Raw genomic sequence first — 23,334 nt, 5'->3', positions numbered from 1 at the left:
CTTACTTGAGTAAATGTTATAGAGAATGGAACTCCACTAAACTACTGCTGGGTACCTCCCAGGGTAGTTTTTCTGTATTTTCAGGTTAAAGCAAGAACAAGGGTTCTTCAGGACCTCTTTGTTACAGCACTGTTAATCATAAACCAATAACTACATGATGGAAATGGACAAGAAACAGTTCTAATCTTTCTATTTTAAATTCCCAAAAACTGGACCCTTAACATGACGGTTTTTTCTTCCATATCTGAAAGGCTTGGCTTTTCTATAAGTCAGGATGGCCGAGCGGTCTAAGGCGCTGCGTTAAGGTCGCAGTCTCCCCTGGAGGCGTGGGTTCAAATCCCACTTCTGACAACTTTTATTAAACACACTGCAATGTCATTCCGACAGCGCTAGTGAAAAAACCCACTATGCCAAAACACGCCCCAAAATGTTAGACTCTTCAGATGACTGGCTTGGCATCCAATCTTGAAAGTTTTCTTATTTGTGTAGGATAGGATGACCGAGCAGTCTCTCGTGAAGGCGTGGATTTAAATCCCACTTTTGAATACTCATATTTAAGTAAACTATGTAAGACAATACCGATTCCTCTGCTTACTTGAGTGAATGTTATAGAGAATGGAACTCCACTAAACTACTGCTGGGTACCTCCCAGGGTAGTTTTTCTGTATTTTCAGGTTAAAGCAAGAACAAGGGTTCTTCAGGACCTCTTTTTTACAGCACTGTTAATCATAAACCAATAACTACATGATGGAAATGGACAAGAAACAGTACTAATCTTTCTATTTTAAATTCCTAAAAACTGGACCCTTAACATTACGGTTTTTTCTTCCATTTCTGAAAGGCTTGGCTTTTCTATAAGTCAGGATGGCCGAGCGGTCTAAGGCGCTGCGTTCAGGTCGCAGTCTCCCCTGGAGGCGTGGGTTCAAATCCCACTTCTGACAATACAATTTTTATTAAACACACTGCAATGTCATTCCGACAGCGCTAGTGAAAAAACCCACTATGCCGAAACACGCCCCAAAATGTTAGACTCTTCAGATGACTGGCTTGGCATCCAATCTTGAAAGTTTTCTTATTTGTGTAGGATAGGATGACCGAGCAGTCTCTCGTGAAGGCGTGGATTTAAATCCCACTTTTGAATACTCATATTTAAGTAAACTATGTAAGACAATACCGATTCCTCTGCTTACTTGAGTGAATGTTATAGAGAATGGAACTCCACTAAACTACTGCTGGGTACCTCCCAGGGTAGTTTTTCTGTATTTTCAGGTTAAAGCAAGAACAAGGGTTCTTCAGGACCTCTTTTTTACAGCACTGTTAATCATAAACCAATAACTACATGATGGAAATGGACAAGAAACAGTACTAATCTTTCTATTTTCTATTTCATATTTAAGTAACTATGTAAGACAATACAGATTCCTCTGCTTACTTGAGTGAATGTTATAGAGAATGGAACTCCACTAAACTACTGCTGGGTACCTCCCAGGGTAGTTTTTCTGTATTTTCAGGTTAAAGCAAGAACAAGGGTTCTTCAGGACCTCTTTGTTACAGCACTGTTAATCATAAACCAATAACTACATGATGGAAATGGACAAGAAACAGTTCTAATCTTTCTATTTTAAATTCCCAAAAACTGGACCCTTAACATGACGGTTTTTTCTTCCATATCTGAAAGGCTTGGCTTTTCTATAAGTCAGGATGGCCGAGCGGTCTAAGGCGCTGCGTTCAGGTCGCAGTCTCCCCTGGAGGCGTGGGTTCAAATCCCACTTCTGACAATACAATTTTTATTAAACACACTGCAATGTCATTCCGACAGCGCTAGTGAAAAAACCCACTATGCCGAAACACGCCCCAAAATGTTAGACTCTTCAGATGACTGGCTTGGCATCCAATCTTGAAAGTTTTCTTATTTGTGTAGGATAGGATGACCGAGCAGTCTCTCGTGAAGGCGTGGATTTAAATCCCACTTTTGAATACTCATATTTAAGTAAACTATGTAAGACAATACCGATTCCTCTGCTTACTTGAGTGAATGTTATAGAGAATGGAACTCCACTAAACTACTGCTGGGTACCTCCCAGGGTAGTTTTTCTGTATTTTCAGGTTAAAGCAAGAACAAGGGTTCTTCAGGACCTCTTTTTTACAGCACTGTTAATCATAAACCAATAACTACATGATGGAAATGGACAAGAAACAGTACTAATCTTTCTATTTTCTATTTCATATTTAAGTAACTATGTAAGACAATACAGATTCCTCTGCTTACTTGAGTGAATGTTATAGAGAATGGAACTCCACTAAACTACTGCTGGGTACCTCCCAGGGTAGTTTTTCTGTATTTTCAGGTTAAAGCAAGAACAAGGGTTCTTCAGGACCTCTTTGTTACAGCACTGTTAATCATAAACCAATAACTACATGATGGAAATGGACAAGAAACAGTTCTAATCTTTCTATTTTAAATTCCCAAAAACTGGACCCTTAACATGACGGTTTTTTCTTCCATATCTGAAAGGCTTGGCTTTTCTATAAGTCAGGATGGCCGAGCGGTCTAAGGCGCTGCGTTAAGGTCGCAGTCTCCCCTGGAGGCGTGGGTTCAAATCCCACTTCTGACAATACAACTTTTATTAAACACACTGCAATGTCATTCCGACAGCGCTAGTGAAAAAACCCACTATGCCAAAACACGCCCCAAAATGTTAGACTCTTCAGATGACTGGCTTGGCATCCAATCTTGAAAGTTTTCTTATTTGTGTAGGATAGGATGACCGAGCAGTCTCTCGTGAAGGCGTGGATTTAAATCCCACTTTTGAATACTCATATTTAAGTAAACTATGTAAGACAATACCGATTCCTCTGCTTACTTGAGTGAATGTTATAGAGAATGGAACTCCACTAAACTACTGCTGGGTACCTCCCAGGGTAGTTTTTCTGTATTTTCAGGTTAAAGCAAGAACAAGGGTTCTTCAGGACCTCTTTTTTACAGCACTGTTAATCATAAACCAATAACTACATGATGGAAATGGACAAGAAACAGTACTAATCTTTCTATTTTCTATTTCATATTTAAGTAACTATGTAAGACAATACAGATTCCTCTGCTTACTTGAGTGAATGTTATAGAGAATGGAACTCCACTAAACTACTGCTGGGTACCTCCCAGGGTAGTTTTTCTGTATTTTCAGGTTAAAGCAAGAACAAGGGTTCTTCAGGACCTCTTTGTTACAGCACTGTTAATCATAAACCAATAACTACATGATGGAAATGGACAAGAAACAGTTCTAATCTTTCTATTTTAAATTCCCAAAAACTGGACCCTTAACATGACGGTTTTTTCTTCCATATCTGAAAGGCTTGGCTTTTCTATAAGTCAGGATGGCCGAGCGGTCTAAGGCGCTGCGTTAAGGTCGCAGTCTCCCCTGGAGGCGTGGGTTCAAATCCCACTTCTGACAATACAACTTTTATTAAACACACTGCAATGTCATTCCGACAGCGCTAGTGAAAAAACCCACTATGCCAAAACACGCCCCAAAATGTTAGACTCTTCAGATGACTGGCTTGGCATCCAATCTTGAAAGTTTTCTTATTTGTGTAGGATAGGATGACCGAGCAGTCTCTCGTGAAGGCGTGGATTTAAATCCCACTTTTGAATACTCATATTTAAGTAAACTATGTAAGACAATACCGATTCCTCTGCTTACTTGAGTGAATGTTATAGAGAATGGAACTCCACTAAACTACTGCTGGGTACCTCCCAGGGTAGTTTTTCTGTATTTTCAGGTTAAAGCAAGAACAAGGGTTCTTCAGGACCTCTTTTTTACAGCACTGTTAATCATAAACCAATAACTACATGATGGAAATGGACAAGAAACAGTACTAATCTTTCTATTTTCTATTTCATATTTAAGTAACTATGTAAGACAATACAGATTCCTCTGCTTACTTGAGTGAATGTTATAGAGAATGGAACTCCACTAAACTACTGCTGGGTACCTCCCAGGGTAGTTTTTCTGTATTTTCAGGTTAAAGCAAGAACAAGGGTTCTTCAGGACCTCTTTGTTACAGCACTGTTAATCATAAACCAATAACTACATGATGGAAATGGACAAGAAACAGTTCTAATCTTTCTATTTTAAATTCCCAAAAACTGGACCCTTAACATGACGGTTTTTTCTTCCATATCTGAAAGGCTTGGCTTTTCTATAAGTCAGGATGGCCGAGCGGTCTAAGGCGCTGCGTTAAGGTCGCAGTCTCCCCTGGAGGCGTGGGTTCAAATCCCACTTCTGACAATACAACTTTTCTTAAACACACTGCAATGTCATTCCGACAGCGCTAGTGAAAAAACCCACTATGCCAAAACACGCCCCAAAATGTTAGACTCTTCAGATAACTGGCTTGGCATCCAATCTTGAAAGTTTTCTTATTTGTGTAGGATAGGATGACCGAGCAGTCTCTCGTGAAGGTGTGGATTTAAATCCCACTTTTGAATACTCATATTTAAGTAAACTATGTAAGACAATACCGATTCCTCTGCTTACTTGAGTGAATGTTATAGAGAATGGAACTCCACTAAACTACTGCTGGGTACCTCCCAGGGTAGTTTTTCTGTATTTTCAGGTTAAAGCAAGAACAAGGGTTCTTCAGGACCTCTTTTTTACAGCACTGTTAATCATAAACCAATAACTACATGATGGAAATGGACAAGAAACAGTACTAATCTTTCTATTTTAAATTCCCAAAAACTGGACCCTTAACATGACGGTTTTTTCTTCCATATCTGAAAGGCTTGGCTTTTCTATAAGTCAGGATGGCCGAGCGGTCTAAGGCGCTGCGTTCAGGTCGCAGTCTCCCCTGGAGGCGTGGGTTCAAATCCCACTTCTGACAATACAATTTTTATTAAACACACTGCAATGTCATTCCGACAGCGCTAGTGAAAAAACCCACTATGCCAAAACACGCCCCAAAATGTTAGACTCTTCAGATAACTGGCTTGGCATCCAATCTTGAAAGTTTTCTTATTTGTGTAGGATAGGATGACCGAGCAGTCTCTCGTGAAGGCGTGGATTTAAATCCCACTTTTGAATACTCATATTTAAGTAAACTATGTAAGACAATACCGATTCCTCTGCTTACTTGAGTGAATGTTATAGAGAATGGAACTCCACTAAACTACTGCTGGGTACCTCCCAGGGTAGTTTTTCTGTATTTTCAGGTTAAAGCAAGAACAAGGGTTCTTCAGGACCTCTTTTTTACAGCACTGTTAATCATAAACCAATAACTACATGATGGAAATGGACAAGAAACAGTACTTATCTCTCTATTTTAAATTCCTAAAAACTGGACCCTTAACATTACGGTTTTTTCTTCCATTTCTGAAAGGCTTGGCTTTTCTATAAGTCAGGATGGCTGAGCGGTCTAAGGCGCTGCGTTAAGGTCGCAGTCTCCCCTGGAGGCGTGGGTTCAAATCCCACTTCTGACAATACAACTTTTCTTAAACACACTGCAATGTCATTCCGACAGCGCTAGTGAAAAAACCCACTATGCCAAAACACGCCCCAAAATGTTAGACTCTTCAGATGACTGGCTTGGCATCCAATCTTGAAAGTTTTCTTATTTGTGTAGGATAGGATGACCGAGCAGTCTCTCGTGAAGGTGTGGATTTAAATCCCACTTTTGAATACTCATATTTAAGTAAACTATGTAAGACAATACCGATTCCTCTGCTTACTTGAGTGAATGTTATAGAGAATGGAACTCCACTAAACTACTGCTGGGTACCTCCCAGGGTAGTTTTTCTGTATTTTCAGGTTAAAGCAAGAACAAGGGTTCTTCAGGACCTCTTTTTTACAGCACTGTTAATCATAAACCAATAACTACATGATGGAAATGGACAAGAAACAGTACTAATCTTTCTATTTTCTATTTCATATTTAAGTAACTATGTAAGACAATACAGATTCCTCTGCTTACTTGAGTGAATGTTATAGAGAATGGAACTCCACTAAACTACTGCTGGGTACCTCCCAGGGTAGTTTTTCTGTATTTTCAGGTTAAAGCAAGAACAAGGGTTCTTCAGTACCTCTTTGTTACAGCACTGTTAATCATAAACCAATAACTACATGATGGAAATGGACAAGAAACAGTTCTAATCTTTCTATTTTAAATTCCCAAAAACTGGACCCTTAACATGACGGTTTTTTCTTCCATATCTGAAAGGCTTGGCTTTTCTATAAGTCAGGATGGCCGAGCGGTCTAAGGCGCTGCGTTAAGGTCGCAGTCTCCCCTGGAGGCGTGGGTTCAAATCCCACTTCTGACAATACAACTTTTCATAAACACACTGCAATGTCATTCCGACAGCGCTAGTGAAAAAACACGCCCCAAAATGTTAGACTCTTCAGATAACTGGCTTGGCATCCAATCTTGAAAGTTTTCTTATTTGTGTAGGATAGGATGACCGAGCAGTCTCTCGTGAAGGCGTGGATTTAAATCCCACTTTTGAATACTCATATTTAAGTAAACTATGTAAGACAATACCGATTCCTCTGCTTACTTGAGTAAATGTTATAGAGAATGGAACTCCACTAAACTACTGCTGGGTACCTCCCAGGGTAGTTTTTCTGTATTTTCAGGTTAAAGCAAGAACAAGGGTTCTTCAGGACCTCTTTGTTACAGCACTGTTAATCATAAACCAATAACTACATGATGGAAATGGACAAGAAACAGTTCTAATCTTTCTATTTTAAATTCCCAAAAACTGGACCCTTAACATGACGGTTTTTTCTTCCATATCTGAAAGGCTTGGCTTTTCTATAAGTCAGGATGGCCGAGCGGTCTAAGGCGCTGCGTTAAGGTCGCAGTCTCCCCTGGAGGCGTGGGTTCAAATCCCACTTCTGACAACTTTTATTAAACACACTGCAATGTCATTCCGACAGCGCTAGTGAAAAAACCCACTATGCCAAAACACGCCCCAAAATGTTAGACTCTTCAGATGACTGGCTTGGCATCCAATCTTGAAAGTTTTCTTATTTGTGTAGGATAGGATGACCGAGCAGTCTCTCGTGAAGGCGTGGATTTAAATCCCACTTTTGAATACTCATATTTAAGTAAACTATGTAAGACAATACCGATTCCTCTGCTTACTTGAGTGAATGTTATAGAGAATGGAACTCCACTAAACTACTGCTGGGTACCTCCCAGGGTAGTTTTTCTGTATTTTCAGGTTAAAGCAAGAACAAGGGTTCTTCAGGACCTCTTTTTTACAGCACTGTTAATCATAAACCAATAACTACATGATGGAAATGGACAAGAAACAGTACTTATCTCTCTATTTTAAATTCCTAAAAACTGGACCCTTAACATTACGGTTTTTTCTTCCATTTCTGAAAGGCTTGGCTTTTCTATAAGTCAGGATGGCTGAGCGGTCTAAGGCGCTGCGTTAAGGTCGCAGTCTCCCCTGGAGGCGTGGGTTCAAATCCCACTTCTGACAATACAACTTTTCTTAAACACACTGCAATGTCATTCCGACAGCGCTAGTGAAAAAACCCACTATGCCAAAACACGCCCCAAAATGTTAGACTCTTCAGATGACTGGCTTGGCATCCAATCTTGAAAGTTTTCTTATTTGTGTAGGATAGGATGACCGAGCAGTCTCTCGTGAAGGTGTGGATTTAAATCCCACTTTTGAATACTCATATTTAAGTAAACTATGTAAGACAATACCGATTCCTCTGCTTACTTGAGTGAATGTTATAGAGAATGGAACTCCACTAAACTACTGCTGGGTACCTCCCAGGGTAGTTTTTCTGTATTTTCAGGTTAAAGCAAGAACAAGGGTTCTTCAGGACCTCTTTTTTACAGCACTGTTAATCATAAACCAATAACTACATGATGGAAATGGACAAGAAACAGTACTAATCTTTCTATTTTCTATTTCATATTTAAGTAACTATGTAAGACAATACAGATTCCTCTGCTTACTTGAGTGAATGTTATAGAGAATGGAACTCCACTAAACTACTGCTGGGTACCTCCCAGGGTAGTTTTTCTGTATTTTCAGGTTAAAGCAAGAACAAGGGTTCTTCAGGACCTCTTTGTTACAGCACTGTTAATCATAAACCAATAACTACATGATGGAAATGGACAAGAAACAGTTCTAATCTTTCTATTTTAAATTCCCAAAAACTGGACCCTTAACATGACGGTTTTTTCTTCCATATCTGAAAGGCTTGGCTTTTCTATAAGTCAGGATGGCCGAGCGGTCTAAGGCGCTGCGTTCAGGTCGCAGTCTCCCCTGGAGGCGTGGGTTCAAATCCCACTTCTGACAATACAATTTTTATTAAACACACTGCAATGTCATTCCGACAGCGCTAGTGAAAAAACCCACTATGCCGAAACACGCCCCAAAATGTTAGACTCTTCAGATGACTGGCTTGGCATCCAATCTTGAAAGTTTTCTTATTTGTGTAGGATAGGATGACCGAGCAGTCTCTCGTGAAGGCGTGGATTTAAATCCCACTTTTGAATACTCATATTTAAGTAAACTATGTAAGACAATACCGATTCCTCTGCTTACTTGAGTGAATGTTATAGAGAATGGAACTCCACTAAACTACTGCTGGGTACCTCCCAGGGTAGTTTTTCTGTATTTTCAGGTTAAAGCAAGAACAAGGGTTCTTCAGGACCTCTTTTTTACAGCACTGTTAATCATAAACCAATAACTACATGATGGAAATGGACAAGAAACAGTACTAATCTTTCTATTTTCTATTTCATATTTAAGTAACTATGTAAGACAATACAGATTCCTCTGCTTACTTGAGTGAATGTTATAGAGAATGGAACTCCACTAAACTACTGCTGGGTACCTCCCAGGGTAGTTTTTCTGTATTTTCAGGTTAAAGCAAGAACAAGGGTTCTTCAGGACCTCTTTGTTACAGCACTGTTAATCATAAACCAATAACTACATGATGGAAATGGACAAGAAACAGTTCTAATCTTTCTATTTTAAATTCCCAAAAACTGGACCCTTAACATGACGGTTTTTTCTTCCATATCTGAAAGGCTTGGCTTTTCTATAAGTCAGGATGGCCGAGCGGTCTAAGGCGCTGCGTTAAGGTCACAGTCTCCCCTGGAGGCGTGGGTTCAAATCCCACTTCTGACAATACAACTTTTATTAAACACACTGCAATGTCATTCCGACAGCGCTAGTGAAAAAACCCACTATGCCAAAACACGCCCCAAAATGTTAGACTCTTCAGATGACTGGCTTGGCATCCAATCTTGAAAGTTTTCTTATTTGTGTAGGATAGGATGACCGAGCAGTCTCTCGTGAAGGCGTGGATTTAAATCCCACTTTTGAATACTCATATTTAAGTAAACTATGTAAGACAATACCGATTCCTCTGCTTACTTGAGTGAATGTTATAGAGAATGGAACTCCACTAAACTACTGCTGGGTACCTCCCAGGGTAGTTTTTCTGTATTTTCAGGTTAAAGCAAGAACAAGGGTTCTTCAGGACCTCTTTTTTACAGCACTGTTAATCATAAACCAATAACTACATGATGGAAATGGACAAGAAACAGTACTAATCTTTCTATTTTAAATTCCTAAAAACTGGACCCTCACATTACGGTTTTTTCTTCCATTTCTGAAAGGCTTGGCTTTTCTATAAGTCAGGATGGCCGAGCGGTCTAAGGCGCTGCGTTCAGGTCGCAGTCTCCCCTGGAGGCGTGGGTTCAAATCCCACTTCTGACAATACAATTTTTATTAAACACACTGCAATGTCATTCCGACAGCGCTAGTGAAAAAACCCACTATGCCAAAACACGCCCCAAAATGTTAGACTCTTCAGATAACTGGCTTGGCATCCAATCTTGAAAGTTTTCTTATTTGTGTAGGATAGGATGACCGAGCAGTCTCTCGTGAAGGCGTGGATTTAAATCCCACTTTTGAATACTCATATTTAAGTAAACTATGTAAGACAATACCGATTCCTCTGCTTACTTGAGTGAATGTTATAGAGAATGGAACTCCACTAAACTACTGCTGGGTACCTCCCAGGGTAGTTTTTCTGTATTTTCAGGTTAAAGCAAGAACAAGGGTTCTTCAGGACCTCTTTTTTACAGCACTGTTAATCATAAACCAATAACTACATGATGGAAATGGACAAGAAACAGTACTTATCTCTCTATTTTAAATTCCTAAAAACTGGACCCTTAACATTACGGTTTTTTCTTCCATTTCTGAAAGGCTTGGCTTTTCTATAAGTCAGGATGGCTGAGCGGTCTAAGGCGCTGCGTTAAGGTCGCAGTCTCCCCTGGAGGCGTGGGTTCAAATCCCACTTCTGACAATACAACTTTTCTTAAACACACTGCAATGTCATTCCGACAGCGCTAGTGAAAAAACCCACTATGCCAAAACACGCCCCAAAATGTTAGACTCTTCAGATGACTGGCTTGGCATCCAATCTTGAAAGTTTTCTTATTTGTGTAGGATAGGATGACCGAGCAGTCTCTCGTGAAGGTGTGGATTTAAATCCCACTTTTGAATACTCATATTTAAGTAAACTATGTAAGACAATACCGATTCCTCTGCTTACTTGAGTGAATGTTATAGAGAATGGAACTCCACTAAACTACTGCTGGGTACCTCCCAGGGTAGTTTTTCTGTATTTTCAGGTTAAAGCAAGAACAAGGGTTCTTCAGGACCTCTTTTTTACAGCACTGTTAATCATAAACCAATAACTACATGATGGAAATGGACAAGAAACAGTACTTATCTCTCTATTTTAAATTCCTAAAAACTGGACCCTTAACATTACGGTTTTTTCTTCCATTTCTGAAAGGCTTGGCTTTTCTATAAGTCAGGATGGCCGAGCGGTCTAAGGCGCTGCGTTAAGGTCGCAGTCTCCCCTGGAGGCGTGGGTTCAAATCCCACTTCTGACAATACAACTTTTCTTAAACACACTGCAATGTCATTCCGACAGCGCTAGTGAAAAAACCCACTATGCCAAAACACGCCCCAAAATGTTAGACTCTTCAGATGACTGGCTTGGCATCCAATCTTGAAAGTTTTCTTATTTGTGTAGGATAGGATGACCGAGCAGTCTCTCGTGAAGGCGTGGATTTAAATCCCACTTTTGAATACTCATATTTAAGTAAACTATGTAAGACAATACCGATTCCTCTGCTTACTTGAGTGAATGTTATAGAGAATGGAACTCCACTAAACTACTGCTGGGTACCTCCCAGGGTAGTTTTTCTGTATTTTCAGGTTAAAGCAAGAACAAGGGTTCTTCAGGACCTCTTTTTTACAGCACTGTTAATCATAAACCAATAACTACATGATGGAAATGGACAAGAAACAGTACTAATCTTTCTATTTTAAATTCCTAAAAACTGGACCCTCACATTACGGTTTTTTCTTCCATTTCTGAAAGGCTTGGCTTTTCTATAAGTCAGGATGGCCGAGCGGTCTAAGGCGCTGCGTTCAGGTCGCAGTCTCCCCTGGAGGCTTGGGTTCAAATCCCACTTCTGACAATACAGTTTTTATTAAACACACTGCAATGTCATTCCGACAGCGCTAGTGAAAAAACCCACTATGCCAAAACACGCCCCAAAATGTTAGACTCTTCAGATAACTGGCTTGGCATCCAATCTTGAAAGTTTTCTTATTTGTGTAGGATAGGATGACCGAGCAGTCTCTCGTGAAGGCGTGGATTTAAATCCCACTTTTGAATACTCATATTTAAGTAAACTATGTAAGACAATACCGATTCCTCTGCTTACTTGAATGAATGTTATAGAGAATGGAACTCCACTAAACTACTGCTGGGTACCTCCCAGGGTAGTTTTTCTGTATTTTCAGGTTAAAGCAAGAACAAGGGTTCTTCAGGACCTCTTTTTTACAGCACTGTTAATCATAAACCAATAACTACATGATGGAAATGGACAAGAAACAGTACTAATCTTTCTATTTTCTATTTCATATTTAAGTAACTATGTAAGACAATACAGATTCCTCTGCTTACTTGAGTGAATGTTATAGAGAATGGAACTCCACTAAACTACTGCTGGGTACCTCCCAGGGTAGTTTTTCTGTATTTTCAGGTTAAAGCAAGAACAAGGGTTCTTCAGTACCTCTTTGTTACAGCACTGTTAATCATAAACCAATAACTACATCATGGAAATGGACAAGAAACAGTACTAATCTTTCTATTTTAAATTCCTAAAAACTGGACCCTTAACATTACGGTTTTTTCTTCCATTTCTGAAAGGCTTGGCTTTTCTATAAGTCAGGATGGCCGAGAGGTCTAAGGCGCTGCGTTCAGGTCGCAGTCTCCCCTGGAGTCGTGGGTTCAAATCCCACTTCTGACAATACGATTTTTATTAAACACACTGCAATGTCATTCCGACAGCGCTAGTGAAAAAACCCACTATGCCAAAACACGCCCCAAAATGTTAGACTCTTCAGATAACTGGCTTGGCATCCAATCTTGAAAGTGTTCTTATTTGTGTAGGATAGGATGACCGAGCAGTCTCTCGTGAAGGCGTGGATTTAAATCCCACTTTTGAATACTCATATTTAAGTAAACTATGTAAGACAATACCGATTCCTCTGCTTACTTGAGAGAATGTTATAGAGAATGGAACTCCACTAAACTACTGCTGGGTACCTCCCAGGGTAGTTTTTCTGTATTTTCAGGTTAAAGCAAGAACAAGGGTTCTTCAGGACCTCTTTTTTACAGCACTGTTAATCATAAACCAATAACTACATGATGGAAATGGACAAGAAACAGTACTAATCTTTCTATTTTCTATTTCATATTTAAGTAACTATGTAAGACAATACAGATTCCTCTGCTTACTTGAGTGAATGTTATAGAGAATGGAACTCCACTAAACTACTGCTGGGTACCTCCCAGGGTAGTTTTTCTGTATTTTCAGGTTAAAGCAAGAACAAGGGTTCTTCAGGACCTCTTTGTTACAGCACTGTTAATCATAAACCAATAACTACATGATGGAAATGGACAAGAAACAGTTCTAATCTTTCTATTTTAAATTCCCAAAAACTGGACCCTTAACATGACGGTTTTTTCTTCCATATCTGAAAGGCTTGGCTTTTCTATAAGTCAGGATGGCCGAGCGGTCTAAGGCGCTGCGTTAAGGTCGCAGTCTCCCCTGGAGGCGTGGGTTCAAATCCCACTTCTGACAATACAACTTTTCTTAAACACACTGCAATGTCATTCCGACAGCGCTAGTGAAAAAACCCACTATGCCAAAACACGCCCCAAAATGTTAGACTCTTCAGATGACTGGCTTGGCATCCAATCTTGAAAGTTTTCTTATTTGTGTAGGATAGGATGACCGAGCAGTCTCTCGTGAAGGCGTGGATTTAAATCCCACTTTTGAATACTCATATTTAAGTAAACTATGTAAGACAATACCGATTCCTCTGCTTACTTGAGTGAATGTTATAGAGAATGGAACTCCACTAAACTACTGCTGGGTACCTCCCAGGGTAGTTTTTCTGTACTTTCAGGTTAAAGCAAGAACAAGGGTTCTTCAGGACCTCTTTTTTACAGCACTGTTAATCATAAACCAATAACTACATGATGGAAATGGACAAGAAACATTACTAATCTTTCTATTTTCTATTTCATATTTAAGTAACTATGTAAGACAATACAGATTCCTCTGCTTACTTGAGTGAATGTTATAGAGAATGGAACTCCACTAAACTACTGCTGGGTACCTCCCAGGGTAGTTTTTCTGTATTTTCAGGTTAAAGCAAGAACAAGGGTTCAGATGACTGGCTTGGCATCCAATCTTGAAAGTTTTCTTATTTGTGTAGGATAGGATGACCGAGCAGTCTCTCGTGAAGTCGTGGATTTAAATCCCACTTTTGAATACTCATATTTAAGTAAACTATGTAAGACAATACAGATTCCTCTGCTTACTTGAGTGAATGTTATAGAGAATGGAACTCCACTAAACTACTGCTGGGTACCTCCCAGGGTAGTTTTTCTGTATTTTCAGGTTAAAGCAAGAGCAAGGGTTCTTCAGTACCTCTTTGTTACAGCACTGTTAATCATAAACCAATAACTACATGATGGAAATGGACAAGAAACAGTTCTAATCTTTCTATTTTAAATTCCCAAAAACTGGACCCTTAACATGACGGTTTTTTCTTCCATATCTGAAAGGCTTGGCTTTTCTATAAGTCAGGATGGCCGAGCGGTCTAAGGCGCTGCGTTAAGGTCGCAGTCTCCCCTGGAGGCGTGAGTTCAAATCCCACTTCTGACAATACAACTTTTATTAAACACACTGCAATGTCATTCCGACAGCGCTAGTGAAAAAACCCACTATGCCAAAACACGCCCCAAAATTTTAGACTCTTCAGATGACTGGCTTGGCATCCAATCTTGAAAGTTTTCTTATTTGTGTAGGATAGGATGACCGAGCAGTCTCTCGTGAAGGCGTGGATTTAAATCCCTCTTTTGAATACTCATATTTAAGAAAACTATGTAAGACAATACCGATTCCTCTGCTTACTTGAGTGAATGTTATAGAGAATGGAACTCCACTAAACTACTGCTGGGTACCTCCCAGGGTAGTTTTTCTGTATTTTCAGGTTAAAGCAAGAACAAGGGTTCTTCAGGACCTCTTTGTTACAGCACTGTTAATCATAAACCAATAACTACATGATGGAAATGGACAAGAAACAGTTCTAATCTTTCTATTTTAAATTCCCAAAAACTGGACCCTTAACATGACGGTTTTTTCTTCCATTTCTGAAAGGCGTGGCTTTTCTATAAGTCAGGATGGCCGAGCGGTCTAAGGCTTGGCATCCAATCTTGAAAGTTTTCTTATTTGTGTAGGATAGAATGACCGAGCAGTCTCTCGTGAAGGCGTGGATTTAAATCCTACTTTTGAATACTCATATTTAAGTAAACTATGTAAGACAATACCGATTCCTCTGCTTACTTGAGTGAATGTTATAGAGAATGGAACTCCACTAAACTACTGCTGGGTACCTCCCAGGGTAGTTTTTCTGTATTTTCAGGTTAAAGCAAGAACAAGGGTTCTTCAGGACCTCTTTTTTACAGCACTGTTAATCATAAACCAATAACTACATGATGGAAATGGACAAGAAACAGTACTAATCTTTCTATTTTCTATTTCATATTTAAGTAACTATGTAAGACAATACAGATTCCTCTGCTTACTTGAGTGAATGTTATAGAGAATGGAACTCCACTAAACTACTGCTGGGTACCTCCCAGGGTAGTTTTTCTGTATTTTCAGGTTAAAGCAAGAACAAGGGTTCTTCAGGACCTCTTTGTTACAGCACTGTTAATCATAAACCAATAACTACATGATGGAAATGGACAAGAAACAGTACTTATCTCTCTATTTTAAATTCCTAAAAACTGGACCCTTAACATTACGGTTTTTTCTTCCATTTCTGAAAGGCTTGGCTTTTCTATAAGTCAGGATGGCCGAGCGGTCTAAGGCGCTGCGTTAAGGTCGCAGTCTCCCCTGGAGGCGTGGGTTCAAATCCCACTTCTGACAATACAACTTTTCTTAAACACACTGCAATGTCATTTCCGACAGCGCTAGTGAAAAAACCCACTATGCCAAAACACGCCCCAAAATGTTAGACTCTTCAGATGACTGGCTTGGCATCCAATCTTGAAAGTTTTCTTATTTGTGTAGGATAGTATGACCGAGCAGTCTCTCGTGAAGGCGTGGATTTAAATCCCACTTTTGAATACTCATATTTAAAGGCATGGTGTTGCCCTAAAAACATGTTTTTTTTTTAAAAATTAAACATTTAGTGATTAAACATTGTTCAAATTTTTTTTTTTTTTTTGCACGAGTCCAGGAAATATTATAAATTATTTCTAATTTATAATACTACCCATTTTTGGTCACTAGATGGAGCTGTTCCCAATGTTGCAGCATTGCAACATTGGGTTAAAAGCCCTCGCTCTAGTGAGCTCTCAGCATCCCCCCCTCCTTTATCCTGGCTAGTGCCGGGATAAACGAGGGGTTTGAAAGGTTTAACCTCCTACACTGTGTGTCGCCATTTTTTGAGGTAACCCACAGTGTAGTAGGTTTACATACAGTAGTAAACACACACAAACACTAACATACATTGAAATGTCTTACCTGCTCCTGCCGCCGCGGCTCCCTCGGGCCCGTCCGCTCCCTTTGCTGCCGCTGTTCCATGTGCACAAGTCCGGAAGCCGCGACCGGAAGTAGTAATATTACAGTCCGGCCGCGACTTCCGGTCCACAGGAAAATGGCGCCGGACGGCGCCAATTTCGAATAGGACTGTGTGGGAGCGGCGCATGCGCAGTTCCCACACAGACGCCGTACACGGACGTGAATGGGACGGGAGCCGTTCACAGTCCCTATGGGACTGTGGCTGCCGTACTCCATGTCTGTGTGTGTCGTTAATCGACACACACAGAAATGGAACAAAAAATGGCAGCCCCCATAGGGAAGAAAAAGTGTAAAAATAAGAAACAGTAAAACACAAACACACAAATGAATATAAACGTTTTTATTACAGCACTAACATCTTTAACATATAAAAAAATTATTTGCCATGACACTGTTCCTTTAAGTAAACTATGTAAGACAATACCGATTCCTCTGCTTACTTGAGTGAATGTTATAGAGAATGGAACTCCACTAAACTACTGCTGGGTACCTCCCAGGGTAGTTTTTCTGTATTTTCAGGTTAAAGCAAGAACAAGGGTTCTTCAGGACCTCTTTGTTACAGCACTGTTAATCATAAACCAATAACTACATGATGGAAATGGACAAGAAACAGTTCTAATCTTTCTATTTTAAATTCCCAAAAACTGGACCCTTAACATGACGGTTTTTTCTTCCATTTCTGAAAGGCTTGGCTTTTCTATAAGTCAGGATGGCCGAGTGGTCTAAGGCGCTGCGTTCAGGTCGCAGTCTCCCCTGGAGGCGTGGGTTCAAATCCCACTTCTGACAATACAACTTTTATTAAACACACTGCAATGTCATTCCGACAGCGCTAGTGAAAAAACCCACTATGCCAAAACATGCCCCAAAATGTTAGACTCTTCAGATGACTGGCTTGGCATCCAATCTTGAAAGTTTTCTTATTTGTGTAGGATAGGATGACCGAGCAGTCTCTCGTGAAGGCGTGGATTTAAATCCTACTTTTGAATACTCATATTTAAGTAAACTATGTAAGACAATACCGATTCCTCTGCTTACTTGAGTGAATGTTATAGAGAATGGAACTCCACTAAACTACTGCTGGGTACCTCCCAGGGTAGTTTTTCTGTATTTTCAGGTTAAAGCAAGAACAAGGGTTCTTCAGGACCTCTTTGTTACAGCACTGTTAATCATAAACCAATAACTACATGATGGAAATGGACAAGAAACAGTTCTAATCTTTCTATTTTAAATTCCCAAAAACTGGACCCTTAACATGACGGTTTTTTCTTCCATTTCTGAAAGGCTTGGCTTTTCTATAAGTCAGGATGGCCGAGTGGTCTAAGGCGCTGCGTTCAGGTCGCAGTCTCCCCTGGAGGCGTGGGTTCAAATCCCACTTCTGACAATACAACTTTTATTAAACACACTGCAATGTCATTCCGACAGCGCTAGTGAAAAAACCCACTATGCCAAAACATGCCCCAAAATGTTAGACTCTTCAGATGACTGGCTTGGCATCCAATCTTGAAAGTTTTCTTATTTGTGTAGGATAGGATGACCGAGCAGTCTCTCGTGAAGGCGTGGATTTAAATCCTACTTTTGAATACTCATATTTAAGTAAACTATGTAAGACAATACCGATTCCTCTGCTTACTTGAGTGAATGTTATAGAGAATGGAACTCCACTAAACTACTGCTGGGTACCTCCCAGGGTAGTTTTTCTGTATTTTCAGGTTAAAGCAAGAACAAGGGTTCTTCAGGACCTCTTTTTTACAGCACTGTTAATCATAAACCAATAACTACATGATGGAAATGGACAAGAAACAGTACTAATCTTTCTATTTTCTATTTCATATTTAAGTAACTATGTAAGACAATACAGATTCCTCTGCTTACTTGAGTGAATGTTATAGAGAATGGAACTCTACTAAACTACTGCTGGGTACCTCCCAGGGTAGTTTTTCTGTATTTTCAGGTTAAAGCAAGAACAAGGGTTCTTCAGGACCTCTTTTTTACAGCACTGTTAATCATAAACCAATAACTACATGATGGAAATGGACAAGAAACAGTACTAATCTTTCTATTTTCTATTTCATATTTAAGTAACTATGTAAGACAATACAGATTCCTCTGCTTACTTGAGTGAATGTTATAGAGAATGGAACTCCACTAAACTACTGCTGGGTACCTCCCAGGGTAGTTTTTCTGTATTTTCAGGTTAAAGCAAGAACAAGGGTTCTTCAGGACCTCTTTGTTACAGCACTGTTAATCATAAACCAATAACTACATGATGGAAATGGACAAGAAACAGTTCTAATCTTTCTATTTTAAATTCCCAAAAACTGGACCCTTAACATGACGGTTTTTTCTTCCATTTCTGAAAGGCTTGGCTTTTCTATAAGTCAGGATGGCCGAGCGGTCTAAGGCGCTGCGTTAAGGTCGCAGTCTCCCCTGGAGGCGTGGGTTCAAATCCCAGTTCTGACAAAACAATTTTTATTAAACACACTGCAATGTCATTCCGACAGCGCTAGTGAAAAAACCCACTATGCCAAAACACGCCCCAAAATGTTAGACTCTTCAGATGACTGGCTTGGCATCCAATCTTGAAAGTTTTCTTATTTGTGTAGGATAGGATGACCGAGCAGTCTCTCGTGAAGGCGTGGATTTAAATCCCACTTTTGAATACTCATATTTAAGTAAACTATGTAAGACAATACCGATTCCTCTGCTTACTTGAGTGAATGTTATAGAGAATGGAACTCCACTAAACTACTGCTGGGTACCTCCCAGGGTAGTTTTTCTGTATTTTCAGGTTAAAGCAAGAACAAGGGTTCTTCAGGACCTCTTTTTTATAGCACTGTTAATCATAAACCAATAACTACATGATGGAAATGGACAAGAAACAGTACTAATCTTTCTATTTTCTATTTCATATTTAAGTAACTATGTAAGACAATACAGATTCCTCTGCTTACTTGAGTGAATGTTATAGAGAATGGAACTCCACTAAACTACTGCTGGGTACCTCCCAGGGTAGTTTTTCTGTATTTTCAGGTTAAAGCAAGAACAAGGGTTCTTCAGGACCTCTTTTTTATAGCACTGTTAATCATAAACCAATAACTACATGATGGAAATGGAAAAGAAACAGTACTAATCTTTCTATTTTCTATTTCATATTTAAGTAACTATGTAAGACAATACAGATTCCTCTGCTTACTTGAGTGAATGTTATAGAGAATGGAACTCCACTAAACTACTGCTGGGTACCTCCCAGGGTAGTTTTTCTGTATTTTCAGGTTAAAACAAGAACAAGGGTTCTTCAGGACCTCTTTGTTACAGCACTGTTAATCATAAACCAATAACTACATGATGGAAATGGACAAGAAACAGTTCTAATCTTTCTATTTTAAATTCCCAAAAACTGGACCCTTAACATGACGGTTTTTTCTTCCATTTCTGAAAGGCTTGACTTTTCTATAAGTCAGGATGGCCGAGCGGTCTAAGGCGCTGCGTTCAGGTCGCAGTCTCCCCTGGAGGCGTGGGTTCAAATCCCACTTCTGACAATACAACTTTTATTAAACACACTGCAATGTCATTCCGACAGCGCTAGTGAAAAAACCCACTATGCCAAAACACGCCCCAAAATGTTAGACTCTTCAGATGACTGGCTTGGCATCCAATCTTGAAAGTTTTCTTATTTGTGTAGGATAGGATGACCGAGCAGTCTCTCGTGAAGGCGTGGATTTAAATCCCACTTTTGAATACTCATATTTAAGTAAACTATGTAAGACAATACCGATTCCTCTGCTTACTTGAGTGAATGTTATAGAGAATGGAACTCCACTAAACTACTGCTGGGTACCTCCCAGGGTAGTTTTTCTGTATTTTCAGGTTAAAGCAAGAACAAGGGTTCTTCAGGACCTCTTTTTTACAGCATTAATCATAAACCAATAACTACATGATGGAAATGGACAAGAAACAGTACTATTCTTTCTATTTTCTATTTCATATTTAAGTAACTATGTAAGACAATACAGATTCCTCTGCTTACTTGAGTGAATGTTATAGAGAATGGAACTCCACTAAACTACTGCTGGGTACCTCCCAGGGTAGTTTTTCTGTATTTTCAGGTTAAAGCAAGAACAAGGGTTCTTCAGGACCTCTTTGTTACAGCACTGTTAATCATAAACCAATAACTACATGATGGAAATGGACAAGAAACAGTTCTAATCTTTCTATTTTAAATTCCCAAAAACTGGACCCTTAACATGACGGTTTTTTCTTCCATTTCTGAAAGGCTTGGCTTTTCTATAAGTCAGGATGGCCGAGCGGTCTAAGGCGCTGCGTTCAGGTCGCAGTCTCCCCTGGAGGGGTGGGTTCAAATCCCACTTCTGACAATACAACTTTTATTAAACACACTGCAATGTCATTCCGACAGCGCTAGTGAAAAAACCCACTATGCCAAAACACGCCCCAAAATGTTAGACTCTTCAGATGACTGGCTTGGCATCCAATCTTGAAAGTTTTCTTATTTGTGTAGGATAGGATGACCGAGCAGTCTCTCGTGAAGGCGTGGATTTAAATCCCACTTTTGAATACTCATATTTAAGTAAACTATGTAAGACAATACCGATTCCTCTGCTTACTTGAGTGAATGTTATAGAGAATGGAACTCCACTAAACTACTGCTGGGTACCTCCCAGGGTAGTTTTTCTGTATTTTCAGGTTAAAGCAAGAACAAGGGTTCTTCAGGACCTCTTTTTTACAGCACTGTTAATCATAAACCAATAACTACATGATGAAATGGACAAGAAACAGTACTAATCTTTCTATTTTCTATTTCATATTTAAGTAACTATGTAAGACAATACAGATTCCTCTGCTTACTTGAGTGAATGTTATAGAGAATGGAACTCCACTAAACTACTGCTGGGTACCTCCCAGGGTAGTTTTTCTGTATTTTCAGGTTAAAGCAAGAACAAGGGTTCTTCAGGAACTCTTTGTTACAGCACTGTTAATCATAAACCAATAACTACATGATGGAAATGGACAAGAAACAGTTCTAATCTTTCTATTTTAAATTCCCAAAAACTGGACCCTTAACATGACGGTTTTTTCTTCCATATCTGAAAGGCTTGGCTTTTCTATAAGTCAGGATGGCCGAGCGGTCTAAGGCGCTGCGTTCAGGTCGCAGTCTCCCCTGGAGGCGTGGGTTCAAATCCCACTTCTGACAATACAACTTTTATTAAACACACTGCAATGTCATTCCGACAGCGCTAATGAAAAAACCCACTATGCCAAAACACGCCCCAAAATGTTAGACTCTTCAGATGACTGGCTTGGCATCCAATCTTGAAAGTTTTCTTATTTGTGTAGGATAGGATGACCGAGCAGTCTCTCGTGAAGGCGTGGATTTAAATCCCACTTTTGAATACTCATATTTAAGTAAACTATGTAAGACAATACCGATTCCTCTGCTTACTTGAGTGAATGTTATAGAGAATGGAACTCCACTAAACTACTGCTGGGTACCTCCCAGGGTAGTTTTTCTGTATTTTCAGGTTAAAGCAAGAACAAGGGTTCTTCAGGACCTCTTTTTTACAGCACTGTTAATCATAAACCAATAACTACATGATGGAAATGGACAAGAAACAGTACTAATCTTTCTATTTTCTATTTCATATTTAAGTAACTATGTAAGACAATACAGATTCCTCTGCTTACTTGAGTGAATGTTATAGTGAATGGAACTCCACTAAACTACTGCTGGGTACCTCCCAGGGTAGTTTTTCTGTATTTTCAGGTTAAGCAAGAACAAGGGTTCTTCAGGACCTCTTTGTTACAGCACTGTTAATCATAAACCAATAACTACATGATGGAAATGGACAAGAAACAGTACTAATCTTTCTATTTTCTATTTCATATTTAAGTAACTATGTAAGACAATACAGATTCCTCTGCTTACTTGAGTGAATGTTATAGTGAATGGAACTCCACTAAACTACTGCTGGGTACCTCCCAGGGTAGTTTTTCTGTATTTTCAGGTTAAGCAAGAACAAGGGTTCTTCAGGACCTCTTTGTTACAGCACTGTTAATCATAAACCAATAACTACATGATGGAAATGGACAAGAAACAGTTCTAATCTTTCTATTTTAAATTCCCAAAAACTGGACCCTTAACATGACGGTTTTTTCTTCCATTTCTGAAAGGCTTGGCTTTTCTATAAGTCAGGATGGCCGAGCGGTCTAAGGCGCTGCGTTCAGGTCGCAGTTTCCCCTGGAGGCGTGGGTTCAAATCCCACTTCTGACAATACAACTTTTATTAAACACACTGCAATGTCATTCCGACAGCGCTAATGAAAAAACCCACTATGCCAAAACACGCCCCAAAATGTTAGACTCTTCAGATGACTGGCTTGGCATCCAATCTTGAAAGTTTTCTTATTTGTGTAGGATAGGATGACCGAGCAGTCTCTCGTGAAGGCGTGGATTTAAATCCCACTTTTGAATACTCATATTTAAGTAAACTATGTAAGACAATACAGATTCCTCTGCTTACTTGAGTGAATGTTATAGAGAATGGAACTCCACTAAACTACTGCTGGGTACCTCCCAGGGTAGTTTTTCTGTATTTTCAGGTTAAAGCAAGAACAAGGGTTCTTCAGGACCTCTTTGTTACAGCACTGTTAATCATAAACCAATAACTACATGATGGAAATGGACAAGAAACAGTTCTAATCTTTCTATTTTAAATTCCCAAAAACTGGACCCTTAACATGACGGTTTTTTCTTCCATTTCTGAAAGGCTTGGCTTTTCTATAAGTCAGGATGGCCGAGCGGTCTAAGGCGCTGCGTTCAGGTCACAGTCTCCCCTGGAGGCGTGGGTTCAAATCCCACTTCTGACAATACAACTTTTCTTAAACACACTGCAATGTCATTCCGACAGCGCTAGTGAAAAAACCCGCTATGCCAAAACATGCCCCAAAATGTTAGACTCTTCAGATGATTGGCTTGGCATCCAATCTTGAAAGTTTTCTTATTTGTGTAGGATAGGATGACCGAGCAGTCTCTCGTGAAGGCGTGGATTTAAATCCTACTTTTGAATACTCATATTTAAGTAAACTATGT

The 23,334-nt window shown here is 39.6% G+C and overlaps 25 non-coding genes across 25 annotated transcripts; all 25 read left to right on the top strand.

Annotated features, from left to right (window-relative positions):
* The first annotated feature begins 268 nt into the window (after nt 1–268).
* Nucleotides 269–351, top strand: TRNAL-AAG (transfer RNA leucine (anticodon AAG)). The gene has a single exon. It is a non-coding gene; the product is annotated as a tRNA-Leu (tRNA).
* A 507-nt stretch (nt 352–858) lies between these two features.
* Nucleotides 859–941, top strand: TRNAL-CAG (transfer RNA leucine (anticodon CAG)). The gene has a single exon. It is a non-coding gene; the product is annotated as a tRNA-Leu (tRNA).
* Nucleotides 942–1,695: 754 nt separating this feature from the next.
* On the top strand, nt 1,696–1,778 carry TRNAL-CAG (transfer RNA leucine (anticodon CAG)). Its single transcript has one exon. It is a non-coding gene; the product is annotated as a tRNA-Leu (tRNA).
* A 754-nt stretch (nt 1,779–2,532) lies between these two features.
* TRNAL-AAG (transfer RNA leucine (anticodon AAG)) lies at nt 2,533–2,615 on the top strand. The gene has a single exon. It is a non-coding gene; the product is annotated as a tRNA-Leu (tRNA).
* A 754-nt stretch (nt 2,616–3,369) lies between these two features.
* TRNAL-AAG (transfer RNA leucine (anticodon AAG)) lies at nt 3,370–3,452 on the top strand. Its single transcript has one exon. It is a non-coding gene; the product is annotated as a tRNA-Leu (tRNA).
* Nucleotides 3,453–4,206: 754 nt separating this feature from the next.
* Nucleotides 4,207–4,289, top strand: TRNAL-AAG (transfer RNA leucine (anticodon AAG)). Its single transcript has one exon. It is a non-coding gene; the product is annotated as a tRNA-Leu (tRNA).
* A 512-nt stretch (nt 4,290–4,801) lies between these two features.
* On the top strand, nt 4,802–4,884 carry TRNAL-CAG (transfer RNA leucine (anticodon CAG)). Its single transcript has one exon. It is a non-coding gene; the product is annotated as a tRNA-Leu (tRNA).
* A 512-nt stretch (nt 4,885–5,396) lies between these two features.
* TRNAL-AAG (transfer RNA leucine (anticodon AAG)) lies at nt 5,397–5,479 on the top strand. Its single transcript has one exon. It is a non-coding gene; the product is annotated as a tRNA-Leu (tRNA).
* Nucleotides 5,480–6,233: 754 nt separating this feature from the next.
* TRNAL-AAG (transfer RNA leucine (anticodon AAG)) lies at nt 6,234–6,316 on the top strand. Its single transcript has one exon. It is a non-coding gene; the product is annotated as a tRNA-Leu (tRNA).
* Nucleotides 6,317–6,813: 497 nt separating this feature from the next.
* Nucleotides 6,814–6,896, top strand: TRNAL-AAG (transfer RNA leucine (anticodon AAG)). Its single transcript has one exon. It is a non-coding gene; the product is annotated as a tRNA-Leu (tRNA).
* Nucleotides 6,897–7,403: 507 nt separating this feature from the next.
* Nucleotides 7,404–7,486, top strand: TRNAL-AAG (transfer RNA leucine (anticodon AAG)). Its single transcript has one exon. It is a non-coding gene; the product is annotated as a tRNA-Leu (tRNA).
* A 754-nt stretch (nt 7,487–8,240) lies between these two features.
* Nucleotides 8,241–8,323, top strand: TRNAL-CAG (transfer RNA leucine (anticodon CAG)). The gene has a single exon. It is a non-coding gene; the product is annotated as a tRNA-Leu (tRNA).
* Nucleotides 8,324–9,077: 754 nt separating this feature from the next.
* On the top strand, nt 9,078–9,160 carry TRNAL-AAG (transfer RNA leucine (anticodon AAG)). The gene has a single exon. It is a non-coding gene; the product is annotated as a tRNA-Leu (tRNA).
* Nucleotides 9,161–9,671: 511 nt separating this feature from the next.
* On the top strand, nt 9,672–9,754 carry TRNAL-CAG (transfer RNA leucine (anticodon CAG)). Its single transcript has one exon. It is a non-coding gene; the product is annotated as a tRNA-Leu (tRNA).
* Nucleotides 9,755–10,266: 512 nt separating this feature from the next.
* Nucleotides 10,267–10,349, top strand: TRNAL-AAG (transfer RNA leucine (anticodon AAG)). Its single transcript has one exon. It is a non-coding gene; the product is annotated as a tRNA-Leu (tRNA).
* Nucleotides 10,350–10,861: 512 nt separating this feature from the next.
* TRNAL-AAG (transfer RNA leucine (anticodon AAG)) lies at nt 10,862–10,944 on the top strand. Its single transcript has one exon. It is a non-coding gene; the product is annotated as a tRNA-Leu (tRNA).
* A 2,185-nt stretch (nt 10,945–13,129) lies between these two features.
* On the top strand, nt 13,130–13,212 carry TRNAL-AAG (transfer RNA leucine (anticodon AAG)). The gene has a single exon. It is a non-coding gene; the product is annotated as a tRNA-Leu (tRNA).
* Nucleotides 13,213–14,221: 1,009 nt separating this feature from the next.
* Nucleotides 14,222–14,304, top strand: TRNAL-AAG (transfer RNA leucine (anticodon AAG)). The gene has a single exon. It is a non-coding gene; the product is annotated as a tRNA-Leu (tRNA).
* A 1,186-nt stretch (nt 14,305–15,490) lies between these two features.
* On the top strand, nt 15,491–15,573 carry TRNAL-AAG (transfer RNA leucine (anticodon AAG)). Its single transcript has one exon. It is a non-coding gene; the product is annotated as a tRNA-Leu (tRNA).
* Nucleotides 15,574–16,933: 1,360 nt separating this feature from the next.
* On the top strand, nt 16,934–17,016 carry TRNAL-CAG (transfer RNA leucine (anticodon CAG)). Its single transcript has one exon. It is a non-coding gene; the product is annotated as a tRNA-Leu (tRNA).
* Nucleotides 17,017–17,528: 512 nt separating this feature from the next.
* Nucleotides 17,529–17,611, top strand: TRNAL-CAG (transfer RNA leucine (anticodon CAG)). Its single transcript has one exon. It is a non-coding gene; the product is annotated as a tRNA-Leu (tRNA).
* Nucleotides 17,612–19,686: 2,075 nt separating this feature from the next.
* Nucleotides 19,687–19,769, top strand: TRNAL-CAG (transfer RNA leucine (anticodon CAG)). The gene has a single exon. It is a non-coding gene; the product is annotated as a tRNA-Leu (tRNA).
* A 751-nt stretch (nt 19,770–20,520) lies between these two features.
* Nucleotides 20,521–20,603, top strand: TRNAL-CAG (transfer RNA leucine (anticodon CAG)). Its single transcript has one exon. It is a non-coding gene; the product is annotated as a tRNA-Leu (tRNA).
* A 753-nt stretch (nt 20,604–21,356) lies between these two features.
* Nucleotides 21,357–21,439, top strand: TRNAL-CAG (transfer RNA leucine (anticodon CAG)). The gene has a single exon. It is a non-coding gene; the product is annotated as a tRNA-Leu (tRNA).
* Nucleotides 21,440–22,433: 994 nt separating this feature from the next.
* On the top strand, nt 22,434–22,516 carry TRNAL-CAG (transfer RNA leucine (anticodon CAG)). The gene has a single exon. It is a non-coding gene; the product is annotated as a tRNA-Leu (tRNA).
* The last annotated feature ends 818 nt before the right edge of the window (nt 22,517–23,334 follow it).

The sequence above is a fragment of the Rhinoderma darwinii genome, chromosome 3, assembly GCF_050947455.1.
Source record: "Rhinoderma darwinii isolate aRhiDar2 chromosome 3, aRhiDar2.hap1, whole genome shotgun sequence".
In the NCBI taxonomy this organism is placed as follows: Eukaryota; Metazoa; Chordata; class Amphibia; order Anura; family Rhinodermatidae; genus Rhinoderma; species Rhinoderma darwinii.
This window is presented reverse-complemented; position numbering and strand designations above follow the sequence as displayed.